The sequence below is a fragment of the Choloepus didactylus genome, chromosome 21 (genome assembly GCF_015220235.1).
Source record: "Choloepus didactylus isolate mChoDid1 chromosome 21, mChoDid1.pri, whole genome shotgun sequence".
NCBI lineage: Eukaryota > Metazoa > Chordata > Mammalia > Pilosa > Megalonychidae > Choloepus > Choloepus didactylus.
In genome coordinates, this window is record NC_051327.1 from 27,251,816 (window position 1) to 27,264,923 (window position 13,108).

At 60.3% G+C, this 13,108-nt stretch overlaps 1 protein-coding gene across 2 annotated transcripts in view; it reads right to left on the reverse strand.

The window, feature by feature from the left end:
- RHBDF1 (rhomboid 5 homolog 1) overlaps window positions 1-9,358 on the reverse strand; it is a 35,758-nt gene extending 26,400 nt beyond the window's left edge. For both annotated transcript variants that reach the window (XM_037814719.1, XM_037814718.1), the window contains exon 1: window positions 9,211-9,358. The gene's annotated coding sequence lies outside the window, so the exon portion shown is untranslated. The remainder of the gene's footprint in view (window positions 1-9,210) is intronic.
- Window positions 9,359-13,108: the final 3,750 nt, after the last annotated feature.

Here is a 13,108-nt window from a genome sequence, read left to right on the forward strand (position 1 = left end):
GAAGAGATGTTTATTTGGTGCAGAACCTATATTTTCTGCAGCACACTAAATAATTTAACTTGTATGGTCAGTTTATTCAAACACCATAATAACATGGAACTTTGAATAGGACATGAGATCTGGTAGGTTTGTACAGGTTAGTGTGAAATCCTGATACATCCTAAAGTAATTTGGGCAGAGAATAAAAATGTATTGCAAAGCCCCCTTGAGGAACTAGGGGAAAATGTGGAAATATTAAACTTCCCCAGCTGGGTTATCGCTGATATTCTCACAAACACTGAGGACTACCAACTTGGTAGGCCAAGCCCTCTTTCTTGGGGCTTGCCCTTATGAAGTTAGTTACTGCAAAGGACAGGCTAAGCCTACTTATAATTGTGCCTAAGAGTCTCCCCCAGAGAACCTCGTTGTTGCTCAGATGTGGCCCCTCTCTCTAAGCCAACTCTGCAGGTGAACTCACTGCCCTCCCCCCAACATGGGACATGAGTCCCAGGGATGTAAATCTCCCTGAAAACACAGGACATGACTCCTGGGGATAAGCCTGGACCTGGCATCATGGGATGGAGAAAATCTTCTTGACCAAAAGGGGGAAGTGAAATGAAACAAAAAAGTTTCAGTGGCTGAGAGATTTCAAATGGAGTCAAGCAGTCACTCTGCAAGGCATTCTTATGTGCTATATATATATATATATATATCTTTTTAGTTTTCAGTGTATTGTTATAGCTAGAAGGAAATACCTGAAACTGTTGAACTGCAGCCCAGTAGCCTTGATTCTGGAAGATGACTGTACAACTATGTAGCTTACACGGTGTGCCTGTGTGATTGTGGAAACCTTGTGGCTCACACTCGCTTTGTCCAGCGTGTGGACAGACAGTAGAAAAATGGGGACAAAAATTAAATGAAAAATAGGTTGGAATGGGGAGATGGAATGTTTTAGGTCTTCTTTTTTACTTTTATTTTTATTGTTATTGTTATTGTTATATATACATATATTTATTTATTTATTTAGGAGTAAGGCAAATGTTCAAAAATTGATTATGCTGATGAACGCGCAAGTATGTGGTGCTACTGTGAACAACTGATTTACACTGTGGATGACTGTATGGTATGTGAATATATCTCAATAAAACTGAATTTTAAAAAAAGTGAATCAGCAAAATGGGTGAATTGTATGACGTGAACTATATCTCAATAAAGCTGTCACACACCCAAAAAAAAGTGAATCAGCATAGATGAGTGAAAAAAAAGAAATTTATAAAATATATACTATCATCTCAGTTAAAAGAAATATGATACATCTAAATAATATATAAACATATTTGTTTTTAAATTAAAAATTTTGAAAAGAAAAGAAAAAGATAATGAGATACCATTTCACACCCACTAGAATGGCTACAAGTTTTTTAAAAAATGGAAAACAGCCACTGTTGGAGAGGATGCGGAGACGGGAACACTCACGCACTGCTGGCGGGAATGTAGAACGGTGCAGCCACCGGGAGGAGTTGGGCAGTTCCTCAGAAAATGAACTAAAGAAACACCATATGACCCGGCAATCCCCCTGCTCAACACAGACGCAGAAGAACTGAAAGCAGGGCCTGGAACAGACACCTGCACACCCGTGTTCACAGCGGCGTTATGCTGGTGTACACACGGGGGAGCATCATTCAGCTACAACAAAGAATGAAGTTCTGATACAGGTGACAACACGGATGAGCCCTGAAGACATCACACTGAGTGAAACAAGTCAGATCCAAAGGGCAAATACTGTATGATCTCAGATACATGGGAGAAGTGAATATGCAAATTCACAGTTGAGACTAGCGCACGGGGCTGCGGTGGGGACCCGGAACGGGAGTCAGTGCCTAACTGCTAGAGTTTCCGTTTGGGGTGGTGGGCCATCTGGGTGTTGGTAATTAAATTAACACCACTGAATTATATATTCAAATGTGGCTAAAATGGGAAATTTTAGGTTTTCTATATGCTACTAGAATTAAAAAAAAATTAACTATAAAGGACTGTACAATACAATGTACCCTGATGTAAACTATGGACTATGTTTAATACTATAATTATAATAATATTGTTTCATCAATTGTAATAAAGGAACCACTAATGCAAAGTGATAATAAAAGGAAAACTATGTATATGGGGTGGGGGAGTTATTTGGGAAGTGTATTTTCTGATGATTTTTCTCTAAACCTACAACTTCTCTAGTTAAAAAAAATTAATCGCAAATAAAACATTTAAGGCGGGTGGAGGACTAGCACTGGCGTATGGATAAACTTATTGACGAATGGAATAGAACTGGGAGTCCAGAAATAAACCCTCAACATCTATAGCCAATTGATTTTCAACAAGCATCCCAGGTCCATTCAAGGGGGTGAAGAATAATCTCTTCAAGAAATGCTTTTGGAAACACTAGATTTCCCCATGTTCTTTCCAAATTGAGTCGTCTCTGCCACCCTGGAATCACACCACACATCAAAATTAACTTAAAATGGATTGAAGACCTAAATGTAAGACCAAAAACTATAAAACCCTTAGAAGGACACATAGGAGAAATCTTCATGACATTGGGTTTGGAAATGAATTCTTAGATATAACATCAAAAGCATGAACAACAACAAGAAATCGATAAACTGGATTTCATCAAAATTTAAAACTTTTGTGCATCAAAGAACATTATCAAGAAAGTGAAAATACAACCTACATATTGCAACTCCTAAATCTGATAAGGGTTTTAAAAACTCCTACAACTCAAAAACAAAGACAAACAACCCAATTTAAAAGTGGGTAAAAGACGTGAATAGATATTTCTCCAAAAAAGATATACAAATGGCCAGAAAGCACATGAAAAGCTGCTCAACATCATTAGTCATTAAGGAAATGCAACCCCAAACCACAATGAGATTCCACTTCCCACCCACTAGGATAGCTATTATCATGAAAATAGAAAATAACAAATGTGGGAGAGGATGTGGAGAAATTGGAAACTTCATGAATTGCTGACAAGAATGTGCACTGATGCAGCAGCTGTTGGGAAGTTTGGCAGTTCCTCAAAAAGTTAAGTATAGAATCACCACATGGCTTAGCAATTCCACTGGTAGGTGTCTGCACGGAAGGACTGAAAGCAGGGACTGGAACAGGTACACGTGCACCAGTGTTCACTGCAGAGCTACTCACAAGAGCCAAAAGCTGGAGCAGTCCACTGACCACCGCTGGGGGAAAGGTGGGCAAACCGCAATCCAGCCGCACAGCCCAGTGCCACTCAGCCACCAAAGGGAAAGACGTTCCCGCGCCTGCTAAGATATGGATGAACCTTGAAAACGTGATGCTGAGTGAAAAAAGCCAACACAAGAGGACAAACATACGTGATTCCACTTCCGTGACATCTGGAATAAGCCACTGCGTAGAGACAACCAGAGGACACAGGAGAGAACGGGGCTACTGCTTTGTGGGGACAGCTTCTTTAGGATGATGAGAAGTTCACAAATTACAACCATTGAGAACGTAATTAATACCACTGAACTACACGCTTCCAAGTGGTTAAAGATGACCACACACACAAAAGCTCCCTGCTCTGCTGGGGCTGGTGCCCTAGGCAAGCAGCAACCCCGTCAACAAGTCCAGTCCGGGGGCGCTGGGCGCGCAGTGGGGGCGCCTCCCTCGCAGGGGGTGTCTGAGCCGAGGATGCAGGAGCACAGCGCGCGGGCGGCCCAGGGGTGCAGGCGGGCTGGGGCCCCCTCGGCCGACTGCGGAGACCTCACCCTCTGCACCGCCGCGACGTCCGTCCCAGAGCCCGAGGGCCCGCGGCGGCGGCACCCGACAGCTGGGGCGATGGGCGCGAGTCGCAGGGCAGGACGTGCTCCCGGAGCCGCGCAGCAGCAGGTGGGGGCTCCGGCGCCCCCAAACACGCGGGTGCAGGCGCCGCCGCCCACCCTGCCCAGGGGGAGCCCGGGCCCAGGGCACAGCCCCCGGACTCCGCAAGGCGCCCTGCGCAGGTGCTCGTCGGCAGCAAGGACCACGACCCCGGACGGAGCGCTCGGCGGGGAAGGGGCATGGCTGGGGTGTGACGAAGCCCACTCGAGGGACAGCGACCCGTGGCTGGTGCCCGGAGGCCCCTGGGTGCTGAGCTACCGGGTCTGTACCCTACCCACCTGCCCCCAGGGAACTGAGGCTGGCCGTCAGCGTCGCAGAGGGGGTCTAGAAAAAGCCCACCCTCCCGTTACACGGTTCAGCTCAGAATGGCCAGGGAAGGTCCAGGCTGGGAGGCGTCCTTCAGGGGCATGGCCCCTGTCCCTTCCTCGCAGGTACAGCCCCTTTTCTGAGCTGACCCTGCTCATCTGATCCCAGCTGGGGACCCCAGGCCCAGAGGTCATTCCATCCCGAAAGCCTCCTGCCCTCTCCCAGCCTGTCCTCAGGGTCTGCAGCCCCTCAGCTGGCCTCTCCGTAGCCCCATGCCCAGTGCTGAACCCAGAGGACGGGCCCAGAGGGCAACGCCCCAGGGGGGGAGGGGGAGGCAGGAGGAAGTTTGGGGATCAGAGGGGTGCTGAGAACTGGGGGAGCAGGGATCAAGCCCTGTGGGAGCTGAGCCAGACCAGTGTGCAGCATTCCGCTCACACCGTGTCCCCGTGCAGGGAAGCTAAGGGCTGGGGGTCCCCGCGGCTGGCTCTTAAGCCCTGGAAAAGAGAATTTCAGGCCAGCCCTGAGGTGGGGGCCTCCTTCCTTGCACCGGGGACAATTTCCAAGCTCCGCAGTGTGAGTGTCCCTCCTGCAGAGGGGGCAGGAGGCCCGCTAGGGCTGGGGGTCCTCTCAGCAATTTGGGGTCTACGCTGAGGGCACAGGCAGGGCTGTGCTGTCCCACCTGACACAATACGCTACCCCCCCCCATCCCTAAAGGGAGCCCCCATCACCACCTCCCTGCCCAGGCCCTCCACCCACCCTGCCTGCAGGGGCCCAGCCTCCCAGCAGGTTCCCCACCTGGGCCTGGGGCACTGCACCGAGGGTACAAGGAGCTGAGCTAAAAGGATGGGGTCACCACACATTCACACCCCCCAGCATCTCCTGGTCCCGCTCACCTTGCCCCTGCTCTCTGGCATCACCAACTCACCCCGCTTCCTGCAGCCCAGCACCCCCTCCCAGGGCCCTGTCCCCTGCACACCACAGCCCTGGGTCCACTCCCTGGGTGCAGTGGCTCAGCCACAAGTGCTGTCACTGGCAGGTCCCTGCAGGGACCTGGGGTGCTTGGTAAACACCGGCCACAGAAGAAGGAATACAGTCAGAGGGCTGGCAAGGGGGCTCCTGAAGGGGAGCCGGGCGTGGGGCAGGGGCTGACCGGTGTGGAGGGCCCAGAGCAGCCGAGCCAGGCAGAGTCACCTCTCTGCAGAGCCCCTGGGCTCTGGGCCGGCCACAGGGACGGTGCCCTCAGCCCACAAGGGAAGCAGCAGCCCTCCTGCTGTGCACCCCACATCTTCTGGGGTCCCCCACCTCCACCAGGCCCCTCCACCGAGCGCTTGGGGGCAGGGGAGCCGGAAGGAGTGGGGGACCCGGGGAGAGGATGCCACCCTGCACCCGGAGCTGGGTGTCCCAGGCTGGCCCCGGCCCTGGGAGCCCCGTTCCTGATGTGGGTGGGATTCGCGAACGGGGGCTCCACAGTGGGCCCAGAGGGCTGCGGGGGAGGAGCAGGCCCGGCCGGACAAAGGGTCTGGGTGGGGAGGGGAGCGGGGCCTGGAGGAGACAGTGGCCCAGTGTCCGCCTCCCCCGCCGCGGCCACACACTGGGCTCTTGTTCCCCAAACAGCTCCTCGTGGGGGTTCCAACGGCATCTGCGCAGCCGCCACAGCCCGGACGGAGGGGTCTCACAGAGGCAGGGGGTCTCACGGAGAGGAGGGGGCCCCGGCGCCCTCCTCTCCTCCTCCGCCCCATCGGGGGACCCCCACCCCCCGCCCCGCCAAGTGGAAGTGAACTGGGGGATGCCGAGGGACCCAGTGAGAACGGTGGGAGCCAAGTCCACAGGGAGCCAAGTGAACCCGCAACTCACTGCGGCTCAAGAGTGGGGGGTGGGGGGCGAGAGATGGGCCGAGCAAGGAGGGCGTGCCCGCGGGGGCCGCTGCTCTGGATCTAGGCAGAAGGGTGGAAGGGCCTCCTGAAGCCCCTTGGCTGCCCTGGGGCCAGGGCCTCCGGGCTGGGGGTCCACGGGGCCACTCGGGCCAGTGTCCTGTGCCGATGCGGGTGGGGACGGGGAGGTGCGGGGACAGCTGGCAAGTGGAGTCCCCACGCCTCCGCCTGCAGCTTGGGCAAGCCCGGCTTCCTCTCCTGAAAACCGAGGCCGGACCGCTGCTGGGACCCACAGCAGAGGGTGGGCTTTCCCGTCTGCCCGGACCCTCCTTGTCGGATCCTAGGGACCCTGTGTCTGCAGGGTGTGGAGGCAGGAGCCAGCAGCGTAGGGAGCCTTGGGGGGCTGGGGAAGGTGTAGCCAGGTGCAGCCGCCAGGCAGGAGGCCGGCCCGGACCACTCTCCTGGGCAAGGCCAGCAGGGGTGGCTGGAGGCAGAGTGGACGGCCTCGGCCCAGCCCACCCAGGGGACCACCGCCGCAAGGTCAGCTGGAGTCACACCTGCAGACGCGTCCTCAGCTCACCCAGCCCTGGTCCCGGGGATGGCCGGCTCCCCCAGCCTCTCCACCGGACCCTGGCCCCTGACCACTAATCTGAGCCCAGTCCCGGCTCCCCCTTGGGGGTCACACATATTAGCAGCAAAGGGAAAGTTGCCTGGCCTCTCTGCCTCGGTTTCCGTGCCTGTAAATGACATCTGCCATGCCCTTTGCACACCACGGGGGGCTCCTCAACTCCTCCCAGTGACCCTGTGACTTCCACACCTCTGAGTTTCTGAGAGAAATCGAGGCCTTGGGGGGCCCAGGAGGACACATCACCAGTAACGGGCCCAGCACAAGCTTTCCCACCACCCCCAGGGACAACACCCAAGCTCTGAGACACTGCGGTCCCAGGATCAGACCCCGGAGGGTGCTGGGTGCTCCAGCAGGAGGGGAGCACCCACCCTGGGGAGGGGTCCTGTCTCCTACTCAGCCCACACACTAAGCCCAGTGGTCCCTGGTAGCCAGGACTGGAACTGCTGAACCAGTGCCCTCCCACCCCAGGGCAAGGGGGCTCAGAGGGGCCACACGTCAGCAGCAGGGTGGGGGCAAGACCGACTGCCGATTCCGGGTGTGTCCTGCCCTCCAAGCTCGAAACTTCTAGTCCCAGTGTAAGCCCCCTCCTCCCATGTCTGCCACCATGCCCAGCCCAGAACTGGACGAGCAGCCCGGAAATGCCCCTGGCTGACCCCACACTCAGGCTCCCTGGAGCCACCCTCTCCCAGGACCCACTGGCAGCCAACAGGATTCAGGGGCCCCGGGAGGGGGAACCAAGTTCCCAAGGTCCATTATCAGGGCAGAAAGGGTAGGGGTCACCAAGTGCCAAGCCTCTACCTGCTTCACCCAGACGACCCTGCTGACAACCCCCGGGAGAGGCCGTCCGCGTCACCTGACAGATGAGGAAACTGAGGCTCACAGAAGCCCAGCCACTGCCTGAGGCCACGGAGCTTTGAATGTGGGGGGGTTGGAGCCTTGGCCTCTTCTGCCCAGGAGCTGGGGGCTAGAATGGACCACACCTTCCCTTCCCTGCTCACCTGGCTGCAACCCTCCAAGGAGGGGCAGACCACAGGGGTTCCTCAGCTTCAGCATTGTGGGGGACCCCCCACACCAGCCACCCCCCACCAGGGGCATCTTGGTTGAGTGAGGAGGGACCTGCCCCCATGCGTGTCCTGCCAGGAAACCGGCCTGACTGGCAGACGCAGAGGTGGGGGTGACTGGAGCCAGCGGGGGCTGGGGGGCCCTCACACTGGAGGAAAGAGCCAAGGTCCCACAGGAGCAGGTGGGGGTGCGAGGGTGCTCCGAGGGGCCCCTTAGAACACACGCGGCCAGGAGGGAGTCGCAGCCGCTGACTCGCTGGCTGATGCAGGGTGGGGGGTTAGGCCACGGCCACGACACCAGACTCCAGCGCTGCGGCCCCGGGCCCCGCCTGCCTGTGCAACGGAAAGGCCGGGAGGCCTGGGACTGCCGCCCAGAGGGGCCCGGAAGGGGCCTGGGGCCACCCTACTCCTGTGCCCCTCACTCGCCCCCCACCGCCCTTCCCAGGAAATGGTACCCACCCACCCAGCGGGACCCAGGTGGAAGGGGGCTCACTGGCTTCCTCTCAACCTGGGGTGGGCGCTGCGGAGCCGGATCGGCTCCCCGGGTTAGAGAACCAGGCCAGGACAGCCCCAACATCCAGCAGGGCCAAACCTGAAAAGCCAGTTTCATCCTGAATCTTCTCCCTCGTCTCTGCCAGGAAGTCCCAGGGTTGGGGGGGGGGGGGCTTTCCCAGCACAGGGCCAGGCCCTGCAGGCCCAGGACCACCCAACAATCCCAACCTGCTCCAGCGAAAGAAGGAACTTCTTGCCGGGACTGTCTGGGCCAGGGAAGTCCTGAGGGGGGTTTCCAGACCCCCAGATCTGCCCCCCCCAGTGCCCCCACTTGGGATGGGGCCTGCCCCTCACGGCTGCCAGGCACAGGCCGGGCTCTCTGGGGGGGCTCCCAGCGCCCTGGAGGGTCCATGTTTACAGGTGGGGGCAGGGGGTGTGAGCGCGAAGGGCGCGTCAGGACACCCCCTCCCCACGGGCTGGTGGTCCCTGCTGTCGCTGCTCATTTATTCGCCTGGCCGGCGAGGCCCGGGTGCGGGTGGGGGGCAGGGGCGCGTCCAAGAAGCCCCTCCTCTCGGAACTGGAGTTTCAACCCGGGACACCGCCCGTCGGGGCCGGAAAGGGAGAGCGTGGAGGGGGTGCTGCTCGGAGAGGCCCGGGGACCAGGGATTCCGGCGCCTCCCCGGACCCTCGGCTGCTGGGCGGGGGCTGGAGCCCCGCTGTCCGGCCGCGCTCATCCGGCCAAGGGCTATTTTTGCGCCGGGCCGGGGAGGGACGCGCGGGCTGGGCCGCCTCCGGGCGCCTCGGGAAACTCGGCAGCAAAGTCCGGGGCGGCGCGGGCGCTCGCACCCGGCCCCGGCCGCGGCCCCCCGCCCGGCCCCGCTCCCAGCGGCCCCGGGACCGCGGAGGGGCCGAGGGCGCGCCGGCGGGGGCCCCGCGGGTCCCGGAACCTGCTCGCCGCCCGGCCGCGCTCACTCACCGCTGCCCGGCGCCTCGGGAGGGGGTCCTGGGGCGTCCTGGGGGGCCGCCGCCGCCGGCCGGGAGGCGCCCGCGCCGAGCCCCGCCCGCGATCCCGTCCGCCCGCCCGCCCGGGAGTGCCATGGAGCGAGGGGCGTGCGCGCCGAGGGGCGGGCCCGGGCGGAGGGGGCGGCCGCGCTGACTCAGGGCTCAGGAATGCGCCGGCCCACCCCTCCCCGCCCCGGCCACCTCCTCCGGGCAGGCCGCCGCCGGGCTCCCCGCGGGGGCTGCGGGCCAGGAAGCGGGGGTCTCGAGGGAGGGGTCGGGTGGCCCGCCTGGACGGAGCCCACCAGAGTGGGCCAGAATCCAAGCTCTGTCTGACCCCAGAGTGAGTCCTGACCTGGTCCAGCCTTGATCTGTGCTCGAGAAGGAGGTACACAGGCCGGCGGGGGCGAGAGTGTGTGCGTGTGTTCCTGGCTCTAGACCACGCTGACCCCACTCTAGCTCCCACGTGACACAGGAACACGCACTGTTGCACATACACTTGCAGACAACACTCACACTCATGCATTCGTTCACTTACGTACGCACATGCGTGTATACCCTCACACCTGCACGCAATAGCTTGTGCACACTTTGCTCACATATTTGTTCACACACACCTGTTCACATACGTTTCCTTGTGTACACACTCACTTGCTTACACTCAGGCACGCATGTGCTGGGCCCTGTGCTCCCTCCCCCACTGCAGCACTGAGGCCAGGCCGGGCCGCTGGGCACCGGCCACGGCGCCATTTTCTGGTGTCCACCCCGTGCCTTGGTCTGAGTTCACCCGCTGCCTGTGATAAGCCACTCGTGGGCTCACCCCTGTGCTCTCTGAGCTGGACACAGATGACCCATCTGCTCTCAGCGGAGGCTGCTGCCGGGATGTGCCAGCATTCCTCTCCCGTGACAAGCAGGAGGCAGAGGCGCCCCCGCCCAAAGAAAGTCCCTGGAACCGGCTGGGGGGTGGGGGGAGAGGGGACAGTGCCAATGGCAGGGAACAGGCGTTCCCATCCACTCTGCACACTCCCAATGGCGAGTGTGTGTGTGAGTGGCTGTGACTGTTCAGGTGTGTGTGTGTGCACAAAAGTGAGTGCATGAGTGTTGCGTGTGTGCATATTGTTGAGGGAGAGTGCACAACAGTGAGTGCGTATGTACGTGGAGTGCGTGTACGTGGAGTGAGCAGAGGGCGAGTGTGGCAGGACCAGGCACGCTGCCCCCAGCGCACACTGCTCGCTCCCCCTCCACCCCATGGCTGCTCCCTCCGGACGCTCCCTGGCATTGTGAGCCCAGCACGAGTGTCCACCCTGCAGGCCGCGATCACCCAGGCTCCGGGGGAGAGCGGAGGGGGACGCTGCTGGGGGGACTGTCTGGCGGACACAGCAGTGGGGTGCAGGCCAGGCTGTCCGGGAGACGGACGTGGTAGGGGGGCTGGGTGTTGCCTCCCTCCCTCAGACCAGAGGGCTGGGGTGAGGGTCCCTAAGGGTATTTCCACAGGGGAGGCGGGGCAGGAGGCCCGGAACCTCGGAGGCTGCCACCGCCCCCACCCTCAACAAGCGGGCCCCAGGGCCTGAGCTCAGCTGTGGCTGCTCGGGAAGGTTCCGAGCTGCATCTCCCTGGCCGGGGCCGCCTCCTCGGCCCTCAGTACAACAGGACAGGTGGAGGCCGCACACAGCAGGCCCTCTACCAACACCGATCTTACTTAGAGTGAGACGGGGAGTGGAGGTCTCCTTCACTGGGGGGGGGCAGCATGAAGCAAGAGGGAGGCAGCCCTAACACGGGTGCTCCAGGCTCTTGGGCCTGCACCCGCCGACCCTCTCGTGCCAGGCTCACAGCCACAGCAGAACAGGCTCCATGCCCAGCATTCCTGACCCCTGCCAGGGATAAACAGGCCACACCCAGCCTGGATGCCCAGACAGATGGCCACACATGGGCTGGCAGGGCTGGGCTTGACTCCCAAGCGAGGAGGTGACAGGGGCACCTCCAGCAGTGGACCCCCAGCTCCCGGTGGAGGTGCTCCCCAGGGGCTGCCTTCGATGGGCTTCCCAAAGTCATGCTCCTCTCCAGGGAGGGCAGCCCGTGCCCATGGACAGGGAAGAAAGCCGCCCCTTGTTGATTCCGGATCCTCTGAAGAGCCCTTGCTGCTTCAGCACCCAGCAAGCTCTGCAGCAGCCTCCACTGCAAACCCTGCTCCCTCGTCCCTCACAGGTGGCTCCCAAGAGCACACCCCGATACAGCACCCCTTGAGGAGGTGAGAGCCTGGCTGGCAGGAGGGTGGGAGTCCCTTGGCTCAGCCTCCAAGCATGTCATCCTTGGGCTTTGGGGGGATCAGAGGAAACCACTCCCTCCTGGGGAGCCAAGCCGCAGGGACAGCCGGGACCAGCCCGAGGCCTGAAGTCACTGGCTATTTCTGGGGCAGCTGCCCCCTCTCTGTGGCTCAGGGAATGGGCGGGGGTCCAGGGAGCACCTGGGGCAGAGGCCTTGGCGGCACAGACCCAGCAGAGGAGAATGCAGTCACACACCTCCCTCCATCTGCCAGACGGCTGCCCTGACTCCCCAGGGCCACCAGACGCAGACAGCCACCCGGCCAGGCAGGAGCTCCCTGTGTGTGAGTGCCCACTGGGCTCTGCCAGCCCCCAGGCGAGCGAGGAGGGGATGCCGGGGCTCTGGGCTCTGTGGCTGGTCAAACCCCAGGCCGCATCTTTCAAAACCCTGCTAGTAAAGGCTCCCGTGGCTGACGGCCACACCCCTCTGGCTGCAGCCAGCCCAGGCCCCAGCACTCTCAGGCCAGGGTAGGTGCACCCCCGCCCTGACCACAAGCTCCACCTTCCACTGACGGCCGCTGCCTCCTCCCAGAGCCTCTCCAGCTGGCAGCTGGGCAAGTGCCTGGCACCGTCCTCACTGGGGACAGAGGTGGACCCCAGGCCCGGACCCCCGCCCTGCCCCCCTTCTCTCGCCCCCAGCCAAGCCACCACTTCTGTCTGCGGTAGGGGCTCCAGACCGCAATCCAGGAAGTGGGGGGCAGGGCCCAGATGTTGCGCAAGCCCCCACAGCTCAGGCTCTAGAACATCTGGAGCAGTGGGTGGCTCTGCAGGCAGTCTGGCCTCCTCCTCCAGGGACAGGGCTGCCCGTGGTCGCGCTGCTCTTTCCTCTTCCGCTACGTGGGGATAACACACCCCTGGGGCGCATCTGGAATCTCCATGATTTCTACAAGGAAGGGGCACCACTTGTAAATTCAAAAAAAATAGTACAAACACCACCACCACACACAATGGCCCCTCTCCCCAACCGGGGCCTCAGTTTCCCTCTCACAGAGGGGGGAACCGGAAGTGGGGGGTCTTTGTTAGGGCGGAATGGCTGCAGGGGTAAGGAGGAAGGAGGGGCCGCATCCAGCCCTGCCTTGGAAGTCGCGGATTTCTGACATGTCCACCTCCCACCCCAGGAAGTCCTGGTGGGGGCCGGCGGGATGGGCGGATGGCGCGGAGTGCTGGAGCCAGGATCCGCCCTGCTGGCCTTGAGCCTTGGAGGGTTCCCACACACAGGCCTGGACGACCCCCTGCCCTTCCCTCTCCTGGGGTCCTCCCAGGGGAGGGGAAGCCGCAGACCCCGATAAACCCCAGAGTGGCAGAGGGGGGTGGCCGCTCTGCTGGGCAGGCTGCACTGGCCTGGGGGGTCTTCCCAGTCACAAGTGCTGGCCCAGTGCCCTGCTACCTGGGTGGTCCCCTCCCACCTCCTTGTCCCCCAGAAACTCCACTGTGGGCGCGTCCCTCCTCTGGGCCCAGCATCGTCCTCCCCAGCTCCGCACCCACCCTAGTGGCTTCCATGCTACTCAGAGGCTACAGAGCACCGCCCTGGAGATGGGGGTGGGCGTCAGAGGT